The sequence below is a fragment of the Myodes glareolus genome, chromosome 26, assembly GCF_982192425.1.
Source record: "Myodes glareolus chromosome 26, mMyoGla1.1, whole genome shotgun sequence".
Lineage (NCBI taxonomy): Eukaryota > Metazoa > Chordata > Mammalia > Rodentia > Cricetidae > Myodes > Myodes glareolus.
Window position 1 is genome coordinate 20591252 of NC_142051.1, and position 27237 is coordinate 20618488.

Genomic DNA, 27237 nt, shown 5'->3' on the forward strand with positions numbered 1-27237 from the left:
CGCCGCCCAGCTGGGAGCGCGTCGCAGCCGAATGCTGTCATCCGCCTTGACGCCGCCTCGCTGGCCGCCGCGAGCTGCCACGAGCCGCCACCTTCCAGGCCCCGCCCCCTCTCGCCCGGCCCCGCCCCCAGCCTCGGCTCCCCACCACGCCCCCTTCCCGTCACGTGACACCGCAAGGGGGCGGGCCTGGGTATCGGCTGCAGACTGGGCGCCTAGCGCCGAGGCAGTTGCTTGGACCCTTGCTGTGATGTCGAGCTTTCGCGGTCACCTCGCCTCCGGGTGCTCCTTCTGAAGCCCTGACGTCGAGGGTTCGGTGCCCGCTGGTACCCTGAGCGAGGCCTTGGGGAAGGTCGGAACCCGGCCGGCCTCACCTGAGCCGATCAGGACCCGCCTCCCGACCTTCTTCCTGCTTGGTTCAGATCCCCAGCTTGCCCTAGAGGAGGCTTCAAGACGAAATTATGACTTGAAAAGCTTTTGGGAACTGCTGCTTCCTGTTCGCAGTAGAACGCTCACTGTGGCCTCTCACTTGCTGTGTGCCTCTGAAAAAAGGTTTGAAACGTGGATTTCGGTCACGCTGGGATGAAAATAGCCTAGCAGGCTTTTTTTTTTTTCCTAGTCATGTTCAGGATCCTCGTGCCAGCTTTTACGGTCATTAAGTTTTACAGTGAGATCGGTGACAGTTAAAGCAAATACGTGGCAGCTTGGCAATACCTCTCCATTTGAAAATAAAGCCTGAGTTTATTTTTAAGTACCTCAACTCGTACACTTCATCTTTGGCTCTTTTTAAAACCATGACCCCAGGAACCCCCTCTCCATCCAGTTGATGAGAGCACAGGGTAGAGTTGGTCCTCTGAGGAAAGCAAGTTACAGTACAGAACAGAAAGAGGACACTCAGCCCCGCTAACAAGGCAGCTTTCTGTGATAAAAATTCCTTGCTTTCCCTTCTACTTCAGAACTGTGTGTTTTGTTTTAAATTTTACACAATTCCCATTACATTTCCTGGACAGGAAATCAGATGACATTTGGATCATCTTCAAATGATACTTCAGAATAAATAGGCCACAGAGTTTGGCCTGTTATTGATCTACCTCATAGCGGTAGAATCACAGACTTGCTTGGTCATTATGCTGCCCAAGGAAAGAGCAACTTGCTGCCCAGTCAAATTATGCCAGGCCCCTGATCTTTCAGACATGTCTTGAATCAGATATCTTTTCAACATTTGAAAAACAACGAGACTGCCGTGAAGTGCTGTTCTAGTGGGGTAATGTCATGTGAGGAAGTTTGTCAGCAGATTGGAACATGTCGCCTGTTATAGGAAGCAGTGTGGTTTCGTTGCTGGTGGTGGTGGTGGTTTTGGTTATTTGTTTTTGTTTTTTCTGTCAGACTGTAACTGAAAAGCCAGTTTTCATTTTTTTTCTAACGAATTAGGTTTTAATAGAATATAATTTAGAAGATAAGAATGCATCACATCTAAACCGAGCGAAGATTAGTTTGTGGGAGGCCAGAGAGATGAGCTCAGCAGTTGCGAAGGCTTGTTGTTCTTGCAGAACCTGGTTTCTCTTCCCAGCACCCACATGATAGCCCACACCCATCAGTTCCAGGGAATCCCACCTCTTCTGATCACCCCAGTCTCTAGACATGTGCAAGCAAGCAAAGCACTCATACAAAAGAAATAAATCCTTTTTAAAAATTACTTTCTAACTTTCATAATTTAATAAACTTTGAAAAAAAAATAAAAATAAATAAAAAAAAATTACTTTCTGAGTAGCTGGACGTGGTAGGCCATGTCTGTAGTCTGCACTTGGAAGACAGATGCAGACCTCTGTGAGTTCAAAGCCAGACTGTGATACATAGCAAGTTCCAGGACTACGTAGACTCATAAAGACCCAGTATTTAAAATAAATGAATAATCAGGGTAAAAGTATGTTCCCTGCTGTTATTTAAATTGCATTTCTTACTGTGAACTGCAGTCAGATATATTTAAACAATGCTCCTAAAATATTAGAGAACAAGAAAAATATACGATCCCAGCTGTTTCTTTTTGCTCTGCTTTTACTCCGGTAATTGAGACAAGAGGCAACTTGCTTTGCATAATTCTTCCCTGCCTCCGCTCCAATTTCTCCAATTGGCCTTTGAAAATCTGACCATTTGTTGCAGTGAAAAACAGGATCTGAGAAGCAAGGAGACCCACATTATAGACATAGCTAATTAGATATGTGTCAAGATAAATTACTCGCTGCACTTCCAGTTCTGAAAAACAAGCGAGGAGTTGGACTACATACTCATTAAGGACTGATAGCTTTGTTTTTTTCCCTCAATGGATGATGCTTACGTGAGAAACAAGCCATCAGTATACAAAGGATTATACAGATTCTTGACAGACGAGTAGAAATTTTTTAGCATCACTTTAAAAAAAAAGAGTATGGGAAAGGGACTAGGAGGCTCTCAAGAGTTTAGTTACATAGTGATGAGGCTGATGGCCCAAGTTTGATCACTGGAACCTATAAGGGGAAAACCAACACCTACAAGTTGTCTTACACACGCACAGGTGTGCACCACATACACACAATAAATAAACATGATTTTCTTCTTTTTTTTTATTTTGGTTTTTCAAGACAGGGTTTCTTTGTGTAACAGCCCCAGATGTCCTAGAACTAGCTCTTGTAGACCAGACTGGCCTTGAACTCACAGAGATCCATCTACCTCGGCCTCCCGAGTGCTGGGATTAAAGTCATGTGACACAAAGAGCACTTGCTGCTCTTCCAGGGGACCTAAGACCAGTTCCCAGCACCTGTATTAAGTAGCTTGCAACTCCAGCTCCGGAAGATGTGATGTCCCCTTCCGGGCTCCATGGGTACCCGTGCTCACAAGTACATACGTACTCAAGTACACGTAACTGAACATGACATCTTTTTTGTTTTTTAATTTAATGCAGGTAGTTGTAAGTAGGGAGTTACTGGCACACAATGTAAGTGCTAATATTCGCCATGAGTAACTAGTGGTTTTGACATCCGTCACAGATGATTAGAGCAAAATATCGATGCATAGCCAGACCTGGAGCCTCAGGCTTGTAGTCTTAGCAACTCAGAAAGCTGAAGCAGAAGGATTGAACGTCCAAACCCAGCCCAGTCTAGAGTATCATAGTTTCTGTCACAAATCTGGGCATACCTGGGGAAAATGAGTCCCAAGGAACTGCTCCTATCAGATTGAGCAATGGACATGTCTATGGGGCAGCTTCTAGCCTGCTTATGGACGTAGGAGGGCCCAGCCTACTGTGGGAGGTGCCGTTCCTAAGAAGATAGGCCTCGATTGTACAAAAAAAAAAAGTAGCTGAATGTGAGCCTGAGGAGAAGCCAGGAAGCAGCATTCCTCGTGAGCTCTGCTTCAGTTCCCACCTCCAGTTTTCTGCCTTGAGCTCCTGCCTTGGATTCCCTTAGTGGTGGGCTGTGAGCAGTAAGCCAAATAAATGTATTCTTTCATCCCCAAATTAGTTTTGTTTTGTTTGGGTCGAAGATTTATTACAACAGAGAGTAAGTTAGATGAGAAATTAGTACCGGGAACATGGGGTATTTCTATAATTAACCTGACCCATGGTTTTAGGAAGTTAGGTGAGAAATTAGTACCGGGAACGTGGGGTATTTCTATAATTAACCTGACCCATGGTTTTAGGAAGTTAGGTGAGAAATTAGTACCAGGAACGTGGGGTATTTCTATAATTAACCTGACCCATGGTTTTAGGAAGTTAGATGAGAAATTAGTACCGGGAACGTGGGGTATTTCTATAACTAACCTGACCCATGGTTTTAGGAAGGTTAAAGAAGAAATTTGGACTAGAAATCATTGGTGAGTACCCAGAGCTTGGTAAACTGTTATAGGAGATTCCAAGATAAGAAAACTGGTAAAGGCACAGACAGTGGAGGGCCTGCGTGTGAGGTTTCCGAAGCAAAGACTTAGCAGGGCCATTCATGTCATACTTTGAATGAAGACTCTATCAAAGGACAATTTTCACCAGAACAATCGATGCTGTAACATTAACTGGGGCTGAAAAAATCGCTGTGACCAATACCATCCAGGTGATGATGCACATGACACCATGAAATACTGCAGGGAAACATTTCCTCAGCGTCCACGCACAGAAACTGTGGTCCATGGGGACTAAGTATACCACTCAAACTGGCATCTGATTTTGGCAATGTGTGTCTTCCAGATGGGCCTGGCTCATCCGCCTGAGAGTTACAGGACTGAAGGGGTCATGGCACTGTGAGAGGCCAAGAGAGGCCATTGGTGAAGGTGAAGCCTCAGCTATAGTGGAAACACTAGGTTTAAAGGAGTCATGGAGAGAAGCTGTAGTTTGGTACCATGTGATACACAGACAGATACATCTAAGTAAAAATAAATGTTCTTTAAGAAAATAACATTTAGCGATGCAACAATGCTTTCTATTCCACGTTTGTTTTTTATTAAAACATTTTTAGATTGATTTGTTGTATGTGTATAAGTGTGATATTTTGTCACAAAGCTTGCCTGAGGATCAGAGGCCAGGCAGTGCTGTCACACACCTTTAATCCCAGCACTCGGGAGACAGGCAGGGGATCTCTGTTAGTTCAAGGCCATCCTAGGCTACATAAAATTGATCTTTTTAAAAATATTTTTGTGTTTTCCTTTTATCGAAAATGGATCTTTTTTCCTCAAATAATATATCCTCATTATGCTCTCCCCTCCCTCAGCTCCTCCCAGATCCTTCCTACTCCCTCCCATCTGGTTCTACCTCGTCATCTCTCATTAGAGAACAAACGGGATTCTAAGGGATAATATCAAATATAATAAGATAAAACAAAAACTAACACGTCAGAATTGGATAAAACAAAAAACAAACAGAAGAAAAAAAAAAGCCCAAGAGAAGACATAGAAGAAAGGCTCCCACTGGTTCACACCATCAGGAATCTCATAAAAACACCAAACTGGAAGCTATAATACATATTCAAAGGACCTGTAGGGTAAAAAAGAGAGCAGAAAGATATATATGTAAATAAAAGTTTTAAAAATAAGATAAAACTGGGGGGAGAGGGGAATGATGCCATTAGACAGGGGTCCTCCAGGGATGTCAGAGTTCATTTCTGTTGGCCATCTACTGCTGGGCAAGAAGCCTACCCTTTGGAGTAGTTTGTTTCCCCAGTGAGACTCCCTTGGATGGAACTCAATTTACATTTCCAAATGGCTATCCATTGGAGACACAGGGTTAGGTATAGGGACGTGAGTGCACTTCTCCTTTCAGCTGTCAGACCACATCCGGCGCAGACCTGTGCAGTCCTGTGCATGCTGCCTCAGTGACTTTGAGTTCGCATGTAAGTTGGCCATGTTGACTTAAAGGTCTTGTTTCCTTGGCGTCCTTCATTCTTTCTGGCTCTAACAATCTTTCCACCTCCTCTTCTGAGGGGTTTCTGGGGCCCTTAGGGGAAAGATTTGACACCCTTTTAGGCTTAAGGGTTCCATAGTCTCTCTCCATAATGCCTGTCTGTGGGTCTCTGTTTGTTCCCATCTGCTGTAGAAGAAAGCTTCTCTGATGATAACACAACAAGACACTGATCTAGGAGTATAGCAGAACGCCACTAGGAGTAATTTTATTGCTACATTGTTGTTGTTTCAGAACAGTAATATTTGATTTTACCCTAGCTCCCTGGGCTATCTACCTAGTCTCAGGTTCTTGGTTACCCAAGCAGTGCTAGGTCTGGGTTCCATCTCATGGAATGGGCCTTAAGTCAAATCAGATATCGGTTGATTACGCCCACTAACCTTGTGCCGCCTGCGTGCTAGCATATCCTGCAGGCAGGAAACCGCTGTAGATCAGCAGGGTTGCGGCTGGGTTGGTGTTGGCCTTTCTCCTTTGGTAGTGTGCAGAGTTAGGGTTAGGGTTCCTTCATGTACCAAAGATGTGAGAATGTGGGGATGAAGGCTCTATGAAGGCACCAGCCCAACTTCTCCATATTTATTGAGTTGCATTGATGTCTTTAGCAATAGGGCTTTACCATTAGTTTGTGCGAAGCAACCTATAGTCTTGGCAGCAGCCTGGGTTATTTGGGGATTCTCATGGGACCTCGTTGGCCAACAACTCAATTAGATGTAACCCAATCCCTGTACTGGAAGTTTCATCTAGTGACAAGAGGAGTCCAGCAGGACCTCTGTCTTTCCCTTTACTTGGTGATTTCATTTAGAGTGCCTACATAAATGTGTATATATTTTCGAAGCTTCTACAGTATTGAGTTTCCATACCACCCTTCATTTTAGTCATCTCTCTGTGTTCCCTCTTCTCACTCCACTCTTTCCTTCTCCTCTCCACTTGCTCGTCCTGTTCCCGTCTACACCTGCCTCCTATCCATCCAGAACTATTCTATTTCCATTGCCCGGGGAGATCTATCTTTTCCCCCAGTCCTTTGCTCTATTCCTAACCTCTGTGGTTCTGTGGACTGTAAGCTTGATTATCATCGACTCAACAGCTAATATACACATATAAGCAAATATATACCATATTTCTCTTTCGAGTCTGGGTTACCTCATTCAGGATGATTTTTTTCTAGTTCCATTCATTTACCTGCGAATTTTATGATTTCATTTTTTTAGCAGCTGCTACTGTTTCTCCAGATGTCATAGGTTAGTTATCTGATCTGAGGCGCTGAGAAGAAAGTGTATTCATTTGTGTTTAGGTAAGATACTCTGTAACTATCTCAGGTCCATTTGGTTTATCCTGTCAGCACCAGCGTTTCTCTGTTTAGTTTCTATCTGGATGACCTCTCTGTGGGTGAGAGTGCAACACTGACGTATGGGGTTGATAGTGGGTATTGACCACTGTCAGTGTGTGAGGGTCAATGTGTGATTTAAGCTGTGGTAGTGTTTCTTTTATGAACTTGGTTGCCTTTGTGTCTGGCGCATAGTTGTTAAAATTGTAATGTCTTCTTCATGAATATTTTGTTTCCTTCCCTATGACTTCTGATTCCTTTTTGTTCTATTTGTCAGACTTTCAAAAGTATTGGGGGCTGGCAGGAATGGGGACAGAGGCTGAGGGGGTCCACAGGAGAGAGGAAAGCAAAGTGTTCCAAGGGACTAAGGATGTACTTAGTCCCCTGGGAGCAGGGAGAGAGTGAGGAGAGGCCACACAGTAGTCTGCTGCAGAGCTGGGGACAAAACTCAGGGTTGGATATGGAGGACAGGAGGGAGAGTGAAGATCTGAAGCTCACTTGCCTACTGCGAGGTGTAGCAACTGATATGAAACAAGAAGAAAACACCAAGATTGGTTGTTGTTGGGACTACCTTTTATTTAACATAATCTCATAAATTATCTGAAGCAAGCCCATCAATTAGTGACTTAGAGGCTACGTGTACTATAGAATAATATTTAGGCATCTATTTAATAAGATTAAAAAATCAGCAACTTACTCACACATATGGTAAACATTCATCTAAAATATATGTTTAAAAAGTGGTCTCTCCAGGTAGAGTACCTATAATGATAGCACTTAGGAGGTAGACTCACGAGGGTCAGGAGTTCAAGACCAACCTCATCTATACAACCAGTGCAAGGCTAGTGTGTGCTACCTAAGACCTTGTTTCAAGAACACGGAAACAAACAAAAGGAACAGGATGATGGTGTGCACCCATAGATGGGGGGAGCATCTTCAGAAAGAGACAACAGTAGTTTAAAGCCAGGCCTGGTAATGCCTACCTGTAATCACAGCACTGGAGAGGCTGATGCAGGAGGATTGGACGCTCGTGGCCAGCCTGTGCTATACAGTGAGTTCCAGGATAGATCAGACTGTATAATGCAACCCTATCTTAGGAAACAAAGCCAAATCTGGTATTTACTGTAAGGATCTTTCCATTTACGTTGTTCAAACAATTTAAAGGAGAGAATATTGAGGTGTTTTTATTTTATCTAAAGAGCACTCTAGTAACATTTTAGGAGGGGCTGTGAGGCTTAATATACAGGTTTACAAGCTATAAAATAAATACACAGGTCAAAAAAGTCCAAAGGAATAATCACTCTTCGTGGGTCCCATGGAAGCGAAGACAGTTTTGACTATAAATGTGGTTCATAATCTTGCTCGTGAGATTTTTCTCAGAAAAGCAATTCTAGTCCTTTGCAAGCAGTTTGGAAAATCTTGGCAAGACACTCAAACAGATGGCTGGGTAAGCAGTTCTTTTCTCTTCCGATGACCCCTTAGTGTCCCCTGTATTTTGATCTGACCTAAAAATGAGTCTTGCTTTCCACATCTCCTTATGGGAGGTAAACACAAGAGCCGAAGTACCAGGGATGTTTCATTAGTTGTAACGGTAAGTTAAAAATAAGGTTGTCTTTGCTGATGCTCTCCTCTGGAGTCTGCAAATAAGAAAATAAGTGAATGGCCATAAACCTTGGCACTTAGTAGCCAGGGGGAAAGCAAGGGCATGTCTGAGAATTTAGTCACAGTCCAATCCTCACACAAGTGCCTGGGTAATCCCAAGGAACCTTAAACTGATAATTCTTGATTTTGACTGATTGCTTCTTCAAACACCTGCAAAGCCAACAGAGATCTCTCTGGAGGAAACTATCCTCATTTAAGCCTTAAAAAGAATACTATCAGCCGGGCAGTGGTGGTGCATGCCTTTAATCCTAGCACTCAGGAGACAGAGGCAGGCAGAGCTCTGTGAGTTCAAGGTCAGCCTGGTTTAAAGACTGAGTTCCAGGACAGCCAAGGCTACACAGAGAAACCCTGTCTCAAAAAGGAAAATAAAATACCTTCAATAAAACTCTAAGAAAATAAATGACCTGCTCACATTTTAAATGTAGTAAAAAAAAAAAATAGAAGTAGGATCTCGTACTGGCTAACTTCATGTCAACTTGACCCAAGCTGGAATCGCTGGAGAGGAGGCAGACTTGATTGAGAAAATGCCTCAATAAGATCAGGTCTGTAGGGCATTTTCTTAATTAGTCATTGACGGGAAGGGCCCAGTCCATGGTGGTTGGGGTCATTCATGGGCTGACGGTTCTCTGTTCTATAAAAAAGTGGGTTGAACAAGTCAGAGGAGAGCAAGCCAGTAAGCGGCACCCCTCCATGGCCTCTGCATCAGCTCCTGCCTCCAGGATCCTGCCCTCCTTGAGTTCTGTCCTGACTTCCTTTGATGATGAACTATGATGTGGAAGTATAAGCCAAATAAACTCTTTCCTCCTCAGTTTACTTTGGTCATGGTGTTTCATCAAAGCAATAGAAACCCCAACTAAGAGAGATGCCATTAGCGAAAGCCATTCTAATAGGAAACAATAATATTTACAAGGAACTAAGATACTGGGTTTATGGAAGGGAAAACTGTAGTTTGTAAAGTATGAACGAAAGACAAACTTGAAGGTTGGGAGTGGTGGTATATATCTTTAATCCCAGCACTTGGGAGGCAAAGGCAGGTGGATGTCTGTGAGTTTGAGACCAGTATGTTTTCCATAGTGAGTTTCAGGACAGTCAGGGCTAAAAAAAAAAAAAAAAGATGGCATTATGTGGAGAAAACAATAAACTATAGTAATGAGTGGGGGTTTCTATTGCTGTGAAAATGCACACCATGACCACAGTAACATTTATAAAGAAAACATTTAATTGTGGTAGCTCCCTTGCAGTTCCAAAGGTTCAGCCCATCATCATCATGGCGGTGTGCAGGCAGACATGGTGTGGGAGGAGCAGCTGAGAGTCCTACATCTTTCAGGCAACAGGAAGTAGACTGAGACACTGGGCGGTATCCTGAGCATAGGAAACCTCAAAGCCCGCCCCCGACAGTGACTCACTTCCTCCAACAAGGCAACAAAGCCACACCTCCTAGTAGTACAACTCCCTGTGAGAGTATGTGAAGAAGGACGCCCTTAGGCCATCCACCCGGTAGGTGTGGAGTACAAACCCATGTGGGGCACCAGATGAAGAAGGACACTTAAAAGAAATCCCACACTAACTCAAAATTGAGAATAATAGAGGGTTACTTATTGAGGGGTAAACTCACAAGTCACAATCCTGCTGTACCGAAGAACGGCAACCAAATCCCAGCAGCCACAAAAGAGGCCGGACAATGCTTTACATCAGCATAAAATAGTATAAGAGGCCATGCCCAAGTGGGTGGGTAACTTAAAAGCTCCTGGCAGTAGGAATTCCTACAGCAATTATGGGGCCCCGATTACATTCAAGCTACCACAAGGCACATAAGGGTGCACGTGCATAAAGAGGTCAGAGAACAGCCTCAGGAGTAACTCCTCGGGAGCCATCCACTTTGTTTTTTTGAGATAGGGTCTCTTAGTAGCCTGAGGCTCAATGATTTGTCTTAACTGGCTGACCAGCAAGTCCCAGGGGTCTGTTTGTCTCTGCTTCCTCAGCATTGGGATTACAATTGAGCATATTTTTTAAGTGGGTCGTGGGGATTGAATTCAAGTCCTCATTGTAATACCCGGGCTCCATCTTTGGAAACCCCTTCCCCTTGGGAGTTGCCTTGGTCCGGACTCCACCTCCAGGAAAGCCTGCCAAGCAGTGACCCCCTCCCCAGGGAGGGTTAGGACCACTCCCACAGGTTATTTAGGCTGCTGCCCAAAAAAGAAGCACATTGTCTCAAGTTTTGCTTGGTCTCTCCTTCTCTCTCCAACCCTCGCCATACTCATGGCCACCAGGAGCGTTGCATTTAACATGGGCATCTTTTATTCGGTCTAATTTGGTCTGATTGGAATTATTTGCATGGGCAGAGAGGCTCCTCTTAAGAATTATTCCTAACACTCGGGCTAACAGGACAAGAACCTTCCCAGACTGAGCTATCTTCAAAGACTGCTAAGTAGAATTTAAGGAACTAAAATATAAACAATATCTTAAAAATCAATGAAGAGGTGTAATAATTTATTTAACACTGGTAAAACAGAACATAGAGAATGGAAGACAGAAATAAAGAAGTATCCCAATGCCACAAGAAAGATTTGCAGTGATAGCACCTGACCATGAAACCAGCATTCAAGAGGGGAAGGCAGGAGGATCAAGAGTTCAAGGCCATTCAGTTTGAGCTACCTGAGAACTTCTACAAAACCAAAAAGACTGGGGAGAGAGGAGCGCCTTGGAAGGTCAGAGTGTGTATTCTTCTTGCTGAAGACCTGAATTCAGTTCCATCACGCCTAGCTTCTGAGGGCACCAGCACCCATGTGCACACACCTACACACACACTCATCATAATATACACATCATACACACAGAGATAGGGAAAGGGAGAAAGAGAAGTTTCTTAAAATTTTAAATTAAAAACAAAAACAAAAAGACGTCCTTGTAACTGCATAGGAAATGCATACGAAAGAGAATCTAAGTGACAATTGAAGACATTGTGAGATTTAAAATAAATCTAATTATGGTTTTGGAAGAAAAGCAAAAAGACAATAAGCAGAAGCAATGTTTGACAAGATAATGGTTGAGAACTTTTCAGAACTGATGATAGACTCCAACGCACAGACTTAGGAAGCTCTCCAAATCCTAAGCGATTTGAAGAACAATAAATCCGCACTTAGATACACCACAGTGAAGCTGCAGAATACTAAAACCAAAGCCTTCAGTGTGACGAAGAAAAGACTGTTTTATCAGCAGCAAGAGAAACCAGAAGACTGTGGGATATGTTCAATTGGCTAAAAGAAAATGACTAGTTGGGTGTAGTGAACCATGTCCACTTTCCCAGTATTCAGTGACAGAGGCACAGAGGCAGGAGGGCTTGCAAGGTGGAGGCCAGCCTGGGCTACCTAGTGAGTTTGGGGCCTGCCGGGGTTTATAACGAGACCTCCCAAAACAAAACAAAAACCTGTCAGCCTTAATTCTAAGACACCTTGAAGAGCTCTTTCAAGAAGGAGGCTAGGTAGGAGTGATGGTAGAAACTTATAATCCCAGTGATTTTGGAAGACTGAAGCAGGAGGATTATAAATTCAAGACCTGCCTGGGCTACACAGTGAGTTCAAGGTCAGCCTGGGCAACTTGGTGAGAGCCTGTTTCAAATACACAGTCTGTGGATGTAGCTAGAAGTAGAGCTACTTGACTCAAGGTAGCAAAGCCCTAGTTTTCCACCCCTCACACTGAAAACAAAACAAAAACCCTAATATTGCAAAAATAAAAAAAAAGCATCTTAGAAAAAGCAAAGACAGAATTTACAGCAAAGTTGCAAACATGGGCCTTAAAGGAAAACCTAAAGAAATTAATTTAGTTAGAAAAAGAAAAGATCCAAAATGAAAGGCCTGAGAATTGAGAATAAAGAACATTGGAAGTGACAAATATTTTTGACAGTCAAGGCTGAAGAGATGGCTCAGTAGTTAACAGTGCTAGCTGCCCTTCCAGAGAACCAGGTTTCCATTCCCAGCACCCATGTGACGGTTTACAGCTGTCAGTAAATCCAGCCCCAGATTTCACGTCTTCCTTTGGCCTCCAAGGACACCAGACAGGCACGGCACCCATAGTTACACGCAGGCAAAACATTCATACATATAAGTAATAGTAAGTCTTTAAAAGTTTTTTTGGTTTTTTGTTTTAGTATTTTGAGACAGGGTCTCATTGTGTAGCCCTAGCTGGCCTGGAACTCTATCTGGAACAGGCTGGCTTTGAACTCACAGTGATTCACCTACCTCTGTGTGTGTCTCCACACCCCTCTCAGTTTCTTTTTTTAATTCTTTCGGGGACAGAGTCTTAGGTATTCATGTTGGCCTTGAACTCACTACACAGTTGAGAAAGACCTGATCCTCCAGTCTCCTGAGTGTTACTATTATAGACACTTCTCGAATGCTAAGGATCGAACCCAAAGCTTCATACTCAAAAACCAAGCAATGTGTCAATAAGTCTAAATCCCACCCCAATATTTATAAAACTCTAAAAATGTTCACTGTACAAAATCATAATATTTTTAAAAGTTGGTTTAGCAATAATTTCAAAAGTATAAAGTGACATTAAGAAAATGTCTGCTATCAGAAATAGATCTAACCAGATTCTCATTCCCCACCTATTGTTAAATAGACCTCATCCAAGTAGTTTATGTTTTTCTATATCTTTCTGTCTGGCATATGACTTAAAAAGTCAAACTGCTGCACACTGCCCCTTGCTTTCTCTTCTCTCTCATCCACATAGGCAAAATTATATTAATATTCTCTAGGTGTTCTCTTCGGAAATAGCTGTGCTACTCTGACATTTTAAGTGTTTTTCTTCATAATGACATTCTCATTTCAAATTTGCCCAGTGTCCCAGTGAAGAAGATTTATTATACAGTCAGTAATTAGTATATATTTAGGAGCTGATGATATAAAGCCATAGAAATCAGAATTATATGATTTTCACGTGCGCATTAATGGTTCCTACCGCAGAAGTCTAAAAAGGAAAATTCATCATAACAAATTACATAATTATGCATTCACAGCTTAAGAACAATTAAGGCTTATTGAAAAGCTCCGCCTACTCTTTCCACCCACATTGCCTACTTGAAATTAGGTATGCTAAGTTTTAGCAGCTTGCCCCAAAATAGCTAGAAATTTAGGTACAAAATATAAAGATTGACTCCTGAGTTTTAATTCAACTTACAAGACATCCTGAACTCTAAAAAGAATACAAAGCCGAGTATGGTTGCTTCTGTCTCTAACCCCAGTTCTCTAGAAACAGGTGCAGAAAAATCACCTAAAGTTCAAGGTCAGCCCAGTCCACATAACAAGTTCCAGGCCACCCAAGGCTACAAGTTAGACTTCATCGCAAATGAATAAAATAAACAAAAAGACCAAGAATTCTTTTTTTTTTCTCGGGTGATTACGTAGATGATGTAGACATTCCCTGCTGCAAATATGTTTTTTTTTTTTCAGTTCTAGGATGGCAGATAGAAAAGCAGCTTATCCCAAACGCCACTACACATTGGAATATCTCAAAAAGATATATAAACACAGGATAAGCGTGACAAAATAATTAAGTTGCAATTGACTCTAGTGCAAATAAATTGTACTTAGAGGGTTTCTGTTTGCTTGTTTTCTTTCTTCCTTTCTTCCTTCCTTCCTTTCTTGTCATGACCGCCACCTCGACCTGCAAGGACGACACGACACCGGAGCTCTTCTTGCACGCAGTTTTATTCAGAACCTTGAACAATGGCTTCTCTCGCTTCTCTCTCATTTCTCTCCCCAGGCAGACTGCTCCCAGCCCTTATATAGGCTATGGTCGCCTATCCCGGAGTGCCACGTGGACATCGCCCATAGGCTCAAGCATACGCAAGCGACACAAGATCATAGCAAGTTACAGGCCATAACCATAAAAGGAGTTGTTTGTCCCGGAGGGCGGCAGCCGGCGCCATCTTAAAGGCGCGGCTCCACGCAGCTCTCTACAATTTCTTTCTTTTTTTTAAGAGTCTCTCACTATGAGGCCCTGACTGGTCTGTTACTCACTTTGTAGACAAGGCTGCCCTCAAACTCACAGAGATCCATCCACCTGCCTCTGCCTCTCAATTGCTAAGATCAAAGGTGCCACCACACTAGGCACTTGGAATCTTTTCAGATTTTCTTTTTGTTTTGTTTTGTTTTCGTTTTTTTGAGACAGGGTTTCTCTGTAGCTTTGGAGTCTTTCCTGGAACTCGCTCTTGTAGACCAGGCTGGCCTTGATCTCACAGAGATCCACCAGCCTCTGCTTCCCCAGAGTGCTGGGATTAAAGGGGTGTGTCACCAACGCCCAGCCTGATTTTCTTTTTGTTTTATGTGTGCAGATGTTTTGCCTGCATGTATGCCCGAGCACCACATGTGTGCAATGCCTGTGGAAGCTAGAAGAAAGAATGGGAGCCTCTGGAACTAGAGTTACAGGTTAGTTGTGTTTCATCATGTGGATGCTGGGACTCAAACCCAGGTCCTCTGGAAGAACAGCCCAGTGCTCATAACTACTGAGCCATTTCTCCAGCCCCACCTTGCATTTTTTTCTAAATCAAAGCCCTACTTCTTTTGCCTATATACCTCTAGAATTTTCAAACTTTGCCTATTTCTTAATACGTTATTGATAAAACCAGATCTATAATCTCTGTAGAATGCCCAAATGACACCTCTCTCTCTCTCTCTCTCTCTCTCTCTCTCTCTCTCTCTCTCTCTCTCTCTCCCTCCCTCCCTCCCTCCTTTTCTCTCTCTCTCTGTCTCTCTCTCTCTTGGATTTTTGAGGCAAGGATCTCAAGTAACCCAGAAAGGCCTCATATTCAATATGCAGTCAAGCTTGACATTGAACTTCTGATCCTCATGGCTACATTTTTTTGAGAGCTAAGGCTATTGACACGTGTCACTAAGGACAGTTTATTCAGGGCTGATGATCATGCTCAAGCCTTTGTGCATACTAAGCAAACAATCTACTAACCGAGCCGTCTCTCTAGCCCCTGTATCCTTCACTATAGATAAAATGTTCATATTACTTATATCCTAGTTTGTGCCTAAAAATATTAGACTGTTTCAGTTAGTTTCTCCCATCTGTATTTCTACAAACCTATTAGCTACTGAGAAGTCTCGATTTTATAAGCCATGTTGGATATAATTCTTCCAACTTCGGAAGCTGTAGATTTTACCGAGTCCTAGACTCATCCTAGTCACACACAATTATCAAACGTTTGTATGTTCTTCTACCTTTGTTCTGAAATAAATGCTAAGCGAGCAAGAAGCCGCAGCCCTAAAAACTGCGAGTTTCAAGGCTCGTTCGCATTATTCTCTGAGAGCGAGCGCGCCATGCAGGCTTGCAAAATTACCAAGGAGCTGCCGTCTCTTCGCCTGTCACAGTGACAACCCTCCACGCCTTCTACCAGATCTTGCAGGTGTCTTTTTACCCTCCCAAACCCAAGTGAAATCTGGGGAAAACTTGAAGGATTGGGTTCTTTTCTTCCAACCTGTGGGCCCCAGGGATCGCATCAGCTTCTTAGGCTTAGAGGCAAGCACCTTGGCTCACTGAGCCGTCTCATTGGCCCGAGAAAGACACTTTATGTTCCAATAAAACCCCTTTAATGAATGCCTTCAGGGCTCATCCTTCTCCTCCGGACTCTGCCGACACTCTCTCGCCTCTGTTTTCAGTGGCTCTCTAGAGAGGTCCTTCTTTTGCCTGTTAGTCTCACGTGCACGGCTTTAATTCGACTCCCAACCCCAGGCCTACAAAATACTCTATGGAAATAGACTGTGGTTAATAAGCACCCCACTTAGAACTTCATCCTTCTTTTGTTCTCCTCAGGTGTTTTTTGTTTTGTTTTGTTTTAATGTGGATGTGTGTGTCCCTGCTTGAGTTCATGGGCACCTTGAAGTGGTGGTACCATCAGACGTCATAGAGTTGACTGTCTATCGGAACTGGAGTTAGAAACAATTGTGGGTCACCGGGTACTGATGCTGGGAACTGGATTTCTTTCAAGGGCAGTAAATATTCTGAACAGATGAGCCATCTATCTCTCTGGCCACTGTTTTTTGCTTTGTTTTGTTTTTGAGATTTGTCTCATGGAGCTCAGGATGGCTTCAGATTTACTGTGTGGCTGAAGGTGACCTTGAATTCCTGATGTTCTTGCCTCTGCTTTCCAACTTCTTGATTACAGGATGTGGGCCACCATCTCCACCTCAAAACTACCTTTGAATGTCAATTCCTTTCTAGAGATCACTACTCCTTAGACATTTAGCGATCGAGGAACGTTACTAACTTCACTTTCCAATTAGCCAGATCTTTGACCAAACATTATTTACATCTAAACAGCTACCTTTATTTTTTTTAATTGCTAAGATATACCATTTGGCCGTATCTAAAGTGAGGGCAGAGAAAATTCTAGAGCAAAATGACCTTTATTAGTTAAAAACATGACAGATGCATGTACACCTCTATCACCAGCGCTTGGAAGATCAAAGCAGAAAGATCACTGTAAGTTTGAGTCCATCCTGGTCTACACAGCAAATTCTAGGCCAGCCTATGCTACATAATGAGACTTTATTGGGGAAAAAAAGAAAAAGACAAAAAACACTATAGGGCTCAAGCCATAACTCAGTTGGTAAAGTACGTGTATAACATGCAAGTGTGTGATCACCTACGCCAGGAGGGTGCTACACACCTGGGATCCCAGCACCTACACCAGGAGGGTGCTACACACCTGGGATCCCAGCACCTACACCAGGAGGGTGCTACACACCTGGGATCCCAGCACCTACACCAGGAGGGTGCTACACACCTGGGATCCCAGCACCTATACCAAAAGGGTGTTACGCACCTGGGATCCCGGCACCTATGCCAGGAGGGTGTTACACACCTGGGATCCCGGCACCTACGCCAGGAGGGTGTTACACACCTGGGATCCTGGCACCTACGCCAGGAGGGTGCTACACACCTGGGATCCCAGCACTACACCAGGAGGGTGCTACACACCTGGGATCCCGGCACCTACACCAGGAGGGTGCTACACACCTGGGATCCCAGCACCTACCTGGAGGGTGTTACACACCTGGGATCCCAGCACCTACACCAGGAGGGTGCTACACACCTGGGATCCCAGCACTTGAGAGGTAGAGGTAGGACAAAAAGTATTATTGCTGCAATTGAAATAGATTCATCAGACCCGTCAGCTAAATGCAGTGTCTGAACTTTTATTAGATCCCGGTTCAAACAGACTGTTTTTTCATCGTGAATGGCACCCAAACCTAGAATACTAGCACTTAGAAGAATGAGATGGGAGGATCACCTGGAGTTTGAGATCGGCCTGAGCTACACAGGGACTTTTAAGCCAGCTTAGACTATAGATTAAAGTGTTATTTCAGAAAAAAAAATAGAAAGAAAAATAGAACAAGTAAAACTGAGGGCCAGCTGTGCTGGTGCCCTTCTGGAATTCCAGCACCGCCCAGCTGGAGGCAGAATGAGCAAGAGTTCAGAGCTATCCTCTGCCACTCAGTGAGTTTGAGAGCAGCCTGGGCTACATCAGTCACTGTCTCAAAATAGCAGCGAAAAGCAGGGGAAATAGAAAGACACCGAAACAATCAGGGAAGTTTTAATACTGCCTAGAAATTGGATCATACCAAGAAACTACATGTGGTGATCATACATGGTTGCATGTTTTTTTGTTGAGAAGGGTCTCATGTCGCCCAGGGTAGCCTCAAGCTTACTAAGTGGCAGTAAATGACCTTGATCTCCTGATCCTCCTGCCTCCATCTCCCAAGTGCTGGTTTTACAAGCTCTTGCCACCATATCTGCCCTAAACAGTGCTAGGGCCTCGTGCATATTAGCCAACTAAGATACATCTCCAGCCTTTATATGTGGAGTGTGTGTGTGTGTGTGTGTGTGTGTGTGGTTTCTTGGGTTTCTTACTTGGTGAGGAGGTATGTTATTTATTTTCTGTACATGGAGGTCAGTCACATGAAGGATACACTATAATTATATTATTTTTTTATCCTTAACCAAATATAGTTATGAAAAGCTTTGCCTCTTCATCATATCCATTTTAAAAAAATAAATAAAGAGTGCAAACATTGCAGAAGAACTATGGTAACTGAACACACTAATATGTTCAAAAGTACACCAGGCAATCTACAAACACAGATTACTCTAGAGATGTGAAGAAATAGATGTAGAGACTCTTTTGTTTCCGTGATTTGGCCACAAATAGAATTTGAACAGGTTCCAAATGCACAGCTGTCAAATTCTTAAAAAGTAGCAAAACCCATCAAGTGCAAGCTTAGGCCTCTCCTTAAATGGTTACTGTCATTTGAAGAAGGAAAAAAGTGTTCAGTTAATGTTTTATTTTTCCAGTGCAAATGTTTGACAAGAACTGCACTTTGATTGCACTTTGATTTTATGCATGGATGTCCCTGTTGGGTTAAGTGAAAAAAATGCTAACTCAGAAGCTGTTGGGAGTTGGTCTTATTAGGGCCAATGAAAATCTTTTTTCAAAACCTTTTGATACCATGAAGTTCACTAATATAAATTTTTTTTTTTTTTAGATAGTGTTTCACTATGTAGCCGATGAGGAAGTCTCTTATTCTCCAGGTTCCTTCCTCAACCTCCCAGATGTGGACTGTGACTATACGCATGTCCCGCCACACACACACATACATACACACACAAACACATATGTTAAGCCATATTTAATTGATTGATTGGCATGTTATATTGTAAAGGAGTTGAACTCCCAGTCAAAAGTTAACCAGATCTTAGTTCTAATCCTGCCCTCTACCGCTTGCTAGTTATGTCACCTCACACATCCTTGCTCAAATGTAAAACCAAAGGGTCCGCCCCTCCCCCAATGGGCAGTGATGGTGCACACCTTTAATCCCAGCACTCGAGAGGCAGAGGCAGGAAGATCTCTGGGAGTTTGAGGACAGGAGTAGAGGGTTTCCAAATTGGGGCTGAGAAGGCATATAGACCAGATTACAGAAGCAGAGTATAACAAAGTTGTCATAACAAGGAGGTCATAACAACCTCCTGAAGCAAAGGTAGGGTTACAAAGTGATGCTGGCAACTTTTTGAAACAAAGGCACAGTTGCTCTTTCCTGAAACAGGCAGTACAGAACCATTTGTAGTTAAGGTTACAGGTGGGACATAGCCCAATCCTCAAGAAACAGAGCTTTAACCATGAACAGGAATGAACCTAGTTTGTCTTTACTGTAAGATGACTTTCAAGCCCAAGATGAAGGCAGGCTGGTTCATTACTAAAGAAGGAGATCTAACTCCCATTCTTTCTGTTGTTGCTGCCAACTGTAAAACAAGTTGGTCCTACACATGTCTGTCTACTATCTGAGTTGATCAATCACTCCATTTTTTCTATCTTCTTTCCTTCCTTTCTTCTTTTTTTTTTCTGAATTTCGCTTTTTCTACGTAGACTAAGCTGGCCTGGAACTTGCAGTAATCCTCCTGTTTCTGCTGCCTGCATGCTAGGACCAAAGGCATGCAGCATCACACACAGTGCCCATTAGTTCTTAAGGAAAATTATTATTTTTTGAATGGTTGTCGCTGTACATGGGAGCTATGTTGTTGAAGCAGCTTTGTCAGTAAGAGCAGCAAGTTTTTCTGTTGTGGTTTGAGTTTTGTTTTTATAATTTTTTTTCTTTTGTGGTGGGGATGGTTCTATGGATTGATCAGCAGGACCCCACATACCCTAGGCTTTGCCACTGGGCTATAACCCCAGACTATTGTTTTTTCCTTTCCTCTTTCTCTTCCTCCTCCTCTTTTTTCTTCTCTCCTACTTTCTCTGTACCTTCCTATTTGAACGCAGATTACAGTTAAGATACATGACCACAGCTATTACTCTTTTGTGTGTGTATGTGTGTGCATGTGTGTGTATGTGTGTGCATGTGTGTGTATGTGTGTGCATGTGTGTATGTGATAGACAGGCGTGAGCACACGGGTGCCACAGCGCTTGTGTGGAGGTCAGAGGACAATGCTGTGGCTTGGTTGCTCCCTTTCCACCTTTACCTGGGTTTGGGAATTGATTGATTTGGGTTATCCAGCTTTCACAGCAAGTGCTTTACCTGCGGGGGCCACCCTGTGGGTTTCATCCCCATTGTTTGAAACAAGATCACCTACTGAGTCATCGCCCCAGCCTCCTACGATCTGTGGAAATATTTTCTCTATACCGAGAATTAAACCCAACGCCTTCTTCATGCTGAGTAAGCACGCTATCTCTTAGACAACATCTCTAGACCTTCCTCATTTCTTTGTATCTTATTCAGAAACCGGATCTGGGCAAGTTGCCCAGACTGGCCTTGAATGTGGCAACCCTCTTGCCTCCGCCCCCCCCAGATAGATGGTATTGCAAGCACGCACCTTCATGCCTGGCCTCTATATTTTTTAATTCAATTAATTAATTTATTGGTGGATTTTTTTATGATTATTATGTGTGCGCATAACATGTATGGGGGTATTTGTGCCACAATGCATATATAAGGTCGTGGGACAATTTTGTGGACTTAGTTCTCTCTTCCTACCTTGTCTTGGGCTTTGGAAATTGAACTCAGGTTATCAGGTTTGTCCAGCAAGTACATTTATCCACTGAGTCATCTCCCCAGCCCCTACTAAAGCTTAAAAAAAAAAAAAACCCACAGTGGGTCTCATTATGTAGTCCTAGTTGGCCATGGAACTCTATATGTAAGCCAGGCCAGCCTGGAAGTCACAGAGATCCACCTACATTTGCCTTGAATACACTGGGATTCAAAGGATGAACCACCATACCCAGCTAGTGTTGCTGTCTTTACATGAATCATTTGTCAAGGAAAGGTAAGCCAGGAAGAAGGCTCCTGGGAACTCATTTTGGCCTTTCACTAGCTCAGCCTGAAAGCGACACATGTCAATTCTTTTCTTGGTTGTTCTTTTGGCGGGGGGGGGGGGGGGGGGGGGTTGGGGAGGCATATTTGTTTTTGTTTCTGTTTTTGTTTTTTGTTGTTGTTGTTGTTGTTGTTGTTGTTTGAAAGAGCATCCCCTGTAGTACATGACCTGGAAAACTCATGAAGCCGAGAAGGATGATCTTGAACTCTTGATCCTCCTGCCTCCGACCTCCTAAGTGTGGGGAGCACCAGTATGGATACCATACCCAACTGATACATGTCAGTTCTGTAATATTTCACCCATAAGATTGAGTCCCATAGCTTCATCAGCTTGCAGGAGCACTGAACGATGCCAGCCCACTGCGTGCACACGGCAAAGAGCAGTGAGTGCTGCTTAATGAAGCAAAATGCACCACGAGTAGAGTTATTGTTGTTCTCTCTGTACAGGTGAGGAAATGGAGCGTTACATTCAAGACAAATAACTCATCCAAACTGCACAGAGGGTTAGCTGGGGAGCCAGGAGGTGATGCTGCATGATCCAACCAGAGCTTTCCCTTCATCCTTATATTTCCTTGTCCACCAGTACCACACCGGAAGGCTGGCAGAACCCCAAAACCTCCGGGGATATTTAATTCAATCATATAAATTCAGTCCATACTGTGTGTGTATGTGTGTGTGTGTGTGTGTGTGAGAGAGAGAGAGAGAGAGAGAGAGAGAGAGAGAGAATGAATGCCACAGTGCAGAGGAGAGAGTGGGGGGGGGGAGAGAGAGAGAGAGAATGAATGAGAATGAATGCCACAGTGCAGAGAGAGAGAGAGAGAATGAATGCCACAGTGCAGAGGAGAGAGAGAGAGAGAGAGAGAGAGAGAGAGAGAGAGAGAGAGAGAGAGAGAATGAAGGCCACAGTGCAGAGGAGAGAGAGGGAGAGAGAGAGAGAGAGAGAGAGAATGAAGGCCACAGTGCAGAGGAGAGAGAGGGAGAGAGAGAGGGGGGGGAGAGAGAGAGAGAGAGAGAGAGAGAGAGAGAGAGAATGAAGGCCACAGTGCAGAGGAGAGAGAGGGGAGAGAGAGAGAGAATGAATATCACAGTGCAGAGGAGAGAGAGAGAGAGAGAGAGAGAGAGAGAGAGAGAGAATGAATGACAGTGCAGAGAGGGAGAGAGAGCAAGAGAGCGAGCATGATGTCACAGAGTGCACGTGGAAGTCAGAAGACAACTGCAGCCTCTCCTCCCACCACGCATGTCCCAGGGATGAAATCAGGTTATAAGGCTTGGGAGCAAGCTCGTTTACCTAGGGAGCTGTCTTGCCAGCCTCACGTACGGTTTGAAAATCAGCATACACTTGCTGGACAGTCTTTGTTCTGGTATAGCAGTTAAGCCTGGATGGGGCTTGGACGTTCTGACCATGAAGAAGCATTTCCAGGTTTTTGACTGTGATATAAACAAGTGAGACAACTGTGGTGCTTAATTTTGTATACCAAGTTGGCTGGGTCATGATGCCCAGATACTTGGTTAAACATTACTCAGGATGTTTCTGTGAAGGTGTTTTTGGAAGAGATTAGCATTTAAATAAGTGGACTTTGGGTAACGCGGAGATTGCCCTTCATAATGTAACTGAACCTCATCCAACTGACTGACAATCTTATTACATTAAAGACCGACCTTCCCAGAGCAGGAAGGAATTCTGCGAGGATCTTTTGCCTCAAACTGAAACCCTAATAGGTCACCACAGTTACGCGTGTCAATTCTATAAAATAAATACTCATCCCTAAACAGCCACATGTATATATTTTATTGGTTTGGTTTCTATGGAAAGGTTTAAAAACTAGTCTCTGTATGGTACAGGTCAAAGGATAAGGTGGAGCTGTGGAAGACTGTGTTCCAGGCAGTGGCGTGGTTGTATCACTCTTGGGCTCACAGTAACTGGGAAGAATCACCTAAGACCTGCACATGACTGAGTCTATCATGAGAGAAGAGGGTTTACAGGGTCCCACCTGCACCGGGGGATCCACAGTTCGTGGTTGCTAAGACAGAAATATTTTTTTAGTGGTGTACTCACCGGGCAGGCGTCCGTATCACTGAAAACATGCACTTAACCCGTGCCTCTGGGAGCAACACTTAAAGCAACTCACAGGGGCTGGGGGACAGGGACATGAAAGGTCAAAGGTAACAAACTGAGCAGAGGATGGAGATAAGTGGGGGGGGGGGTGAGAGTAATGGGGTGAATATAAGCGAAGTGCATTATGGACATGTATGGAAATATCACAACGAAGCTCATTGCATGTGATATGTTGATAAGGACATAAAGTTAGCCTCCTCAAAGAAGGCTAGAAAATGATTCAGATACTTCCCTCTTTTCAAAGATTTTTGTTTGCAAATTGTGAGTCCCCCCCCCCCCCAACGTGAGGGCTGGCAACTGAACTTGGGTCTTTTCTAAAAATGCCAAGTGTTGTTAACCACGGGGCCATCTTTTCAGCTATGATACAGTAGGGTTGTTTCCAGGTAGAGATAAGTTGGAAATATTTTAAGTACATTTAATGTACCTAACCTTCTGGTCATTGTCACTTAGCAGTGTACGGAGAGCTTTTGTTACGTACCCAACAGCCGCTGTGTAATATGGGCCAGAACTGTGTTCTATATTATGAGCCCTGGGAGAAGCCCAAATTCAAAACCTGAGGCATGGGTTTGTTTCTGTGGTGCTGAGGATTCAGGCCCGAGCCTCCCACATGCTAGTTAAGTATGGTTCCTACTGAATGAATGTCCCTATCCCACCAGCGAGAAGTATAAAATCATGAAGTTGAATCGTCTTAAGTAAGGCATTTTGTGCGTCAAGAAAACCCCCATTATCTTTAACCCTAGACAACCTAGTGAAACGCAGGACAGTCCTAGAATACCCTACGGAAACAAGGTGATCTTTATTATTCTTTCTGTAATACAGGAAGTTAAAAAACAATCAGTTAGTTATAAAGATATAAAATACTGAAAGTCCAACCCCAAAACTCTAGTCCAGAGAGACCTTGGAATGTGGTTTTATAAGCTGTTTTCTTAGAAGAGTGGAATACTGAAAGTCCAACCCCCAAACTCTAGCTCAAATGGACCTTAGAATGTGGTTTTACAGTCTGTTTTCTTAGAAGAGTGTTTCTTTTATTTTCACAGATTCCGCGTGTGAATGAATGTGTGACTAGGCCGGCTCCCCAAGTCTCTACTGGCTCTGCAAGTGCAGAAGGCTCCCCTCCCTGATGGCAGAGGACTCCGCTCCCTGAGATGGGAGAGTCACCTGAGGACCAGGGTCACCACAGGAGAGAAATAACTTGACACCTTTGGTTGGAAAGGACTCACTCACCTTCAGCATGCTGGACCAGAAGGCGTAAAGTAGACAATAGGAGATAATTGGTTTTGCCAGGAGGAAGAGAAGCCAACAGCTGCATTCCAGCTCTGGCTGTATGATCAAATGACATGCAGGTTGTATGATTGTATGGTGGTCAGACCACAAAGAGTTGAACGTGAACCACCCCCATCTCGTTGCAGAAACTGTCCCCTTCTGTGGCATTTGAAGACTGGGCAGCATTGTAATGATCTTAACAGCATAAAAACATGATTTGCTTCCTAGGTCATTTTTAGAGTTCATGTTCAAATAAGGGGATGGGCAAATGCCAATTGACTTTTTTAAAAAAGGAAAGAATAACGAGACAAGTTTCTTTCTTGTGTAGTTGGAAACGGGCTGAAGAAGTTCCCCAGAGCGTGGCAATAGGTGCCTTGGCAGGACAGGTGCATGGTGGAGGTGCGCTAGGAGCCTCTTTCTTCCCATGTCTAAGTGTCCTGAACCACGCAGAACTATCAGGAAGAGAGCTCCGGCAGGCTCCCTTGTGGGCAGAGACAGTCAGTCTGAGGGAGAGACAGAGCCCGGTGTGCCTGTGTGCACACGGCTGTGCGCATATGGACGGCGCTAAGATGCGTCTCACACTGGATGATATTCTACTTTCAGAATTTTTGTATTTAATAACTCACCAAGGTTCTGATTTGTCTTATAGTTGTTATTTCTTTTTAAATTCTCAAATGTGTTATAATAAAATATAAAACCAAGGTAGACACACTTGAATACCGAAAACCCAAACAGTGTAGCACAGACAGGCCTTAGCATGTGGTTTTATAATCTGTCTGCTTAAGAGTGCTCAATTATTTTCACAAATTCCAAGTGTGAATGTGTGCCTAGGTGCTAATTACCATTTTAAAAAGCACTCAGCTGTCTCGCACAGCACAATGCCAACAGACAATCCTAATTTTAACTTTTTTCCTTACACAGGGTGCTTTTTTCCCAAGTATTTAGTTGCCCCCTGCTGGCCATATAAGTACAGAATTTCTTTTTTAAAGTTCCCAACAGATTGATCATATTTAATAAAGCTAAGCTTCTGAAGAGGTGTATTTACCTTTTTAAAATACATTGCAGGGCTGGAAAGATGGCTCAGTGGTTAAAAGCGCTGGCTGCTCTTCCAGAGGACTGAGTTCAAGTCCCAGAACCCACGTGATGGCTCACAACCATCTGTAACTCCGGATCTGATGCCCTCTTCTGGCCTCCATGGACACTGGGCAAGCTCATGGTGCACAGACAAACATGCAGGCCAAACCCCTGCACATAAAATGAAAATATATGTTTAAAGAAACCAAACAAATAAACGGAAACTATGTTGGACCCTCACTTTGACAGTACGTATGCTAAAATTGGAACAATACAGAGATTTGCCAGGCCCCTGTAGAAAGAAAACATGCAAATTTGTGAAGTGTTCCTTATTTTTATAATAAAATTCACTTCGTTGTCATGAATTCACAAATAGAAATATCACACAGCTAGATCAAGGCAGCTACTCACTTGCCCAGGCTAACCTCTGTGTAGCTCAGGGAACTTCTGTACAGTTGGAATGGGCATTCTGAAGCTGGGAGGTTCACTTTGGGTTTTACACTTTTGTGATCAGCTCAGCTACAATTTACATACTTATCCACCACAAAAGAAAGAGAATAAAACATAGATTTACGTCCTCTTTTATGACTATTTTCCATTCTTGGTCTTCTTTCTAAGTGTTATACTATATCCAAACTTACAGGCATTGATACACAAAAAACACACACACACACACACACATTTAGCTAAGATCCATGTTTGAGAGAGAACGTGTTTCTTTCCTTTTTCTGAGATTGGGTGACCTCATTTATTACTATAGATTCTAGGTTCATTGATTCTTCTGAAGACTAAGTGACTTCATTTTTCTTTAGAACTGAGTAACATTACACACACAGGCACACACACACCATATTTTCATTATACATTCATCTGTTGAAAGACATCTACTTTGGTTCCGTTTCTTTGCTATAGTAAATAGAGCAGCCGACAAGATGGATATGCAAGTGTGACTATGGCAAGATATGGAGCTCTCTGAGCTACGGTATGCTAGGAGCAGAACAGCTGGGCCATATGGCAGTTCTGTTTTTGTATTTTGAGGAACCTCCAAATTGATTTCTATAATGCTTCACCAGCAGTGGATAAGGGTGTTTTTCCCTAAGCTTAAAATGTGTGTGTGTGTGTGTGTGTGTGTGTGTGTGTGTGGTTTAGAGACAGGGTCCCACATATTATCAAGTTGCCCTCAAAACTGGCTGTGTAGCAGACAGAGGATGACCTTTATTGAACTTTTGATCTTCCTTCCAAATCCGAAGATTATAGGCATACCCTATTCGGCCTAGAAATATTTTTTATCTTTGTTCGTTTTGTTTTGAGGCAGAGCGATACTCTGTAGCCCAAGCCAGCCAGGAACTTACTAAGTAACCTAAGCTAGTGTCAAATTCACAGTAATCCTCCTGTCTCAGTCTCCTGAACAGGATTACAAGTGAGATCCGACACATGTGGCTTTACTCAATAGTCTTAGAAGACATGTTGCGGTGTGGGTGGTGTGGGGGAGCATGTCCTTAATCCTAGCACCCAG

The 27237-nt window shown here is 43.5% G+C and overlaps 1 long non-coding RNA gene and 1 pseudogene across 1 annotated transcript; both read left to right on the top strand.

Moving 5' to 3' along the window:
- The first annotated feature begins 193 nt into the window (after positions 1-193).
- Positions 194-27237, top strand: LOC125389614 (uncharacterized). The gene is made up of 3 exons (XR_007228499.3): positions 194-549; positions 14734-14827; positions 24422-27237. It is a non-coding gene; the product is annotated as an uncharacterized LOC125389614 (long non-coding RNA).
- Positions 25959-26058, top strand: LOC125390123 (U6 spliceosomal RNA; annotated as a pseudogene).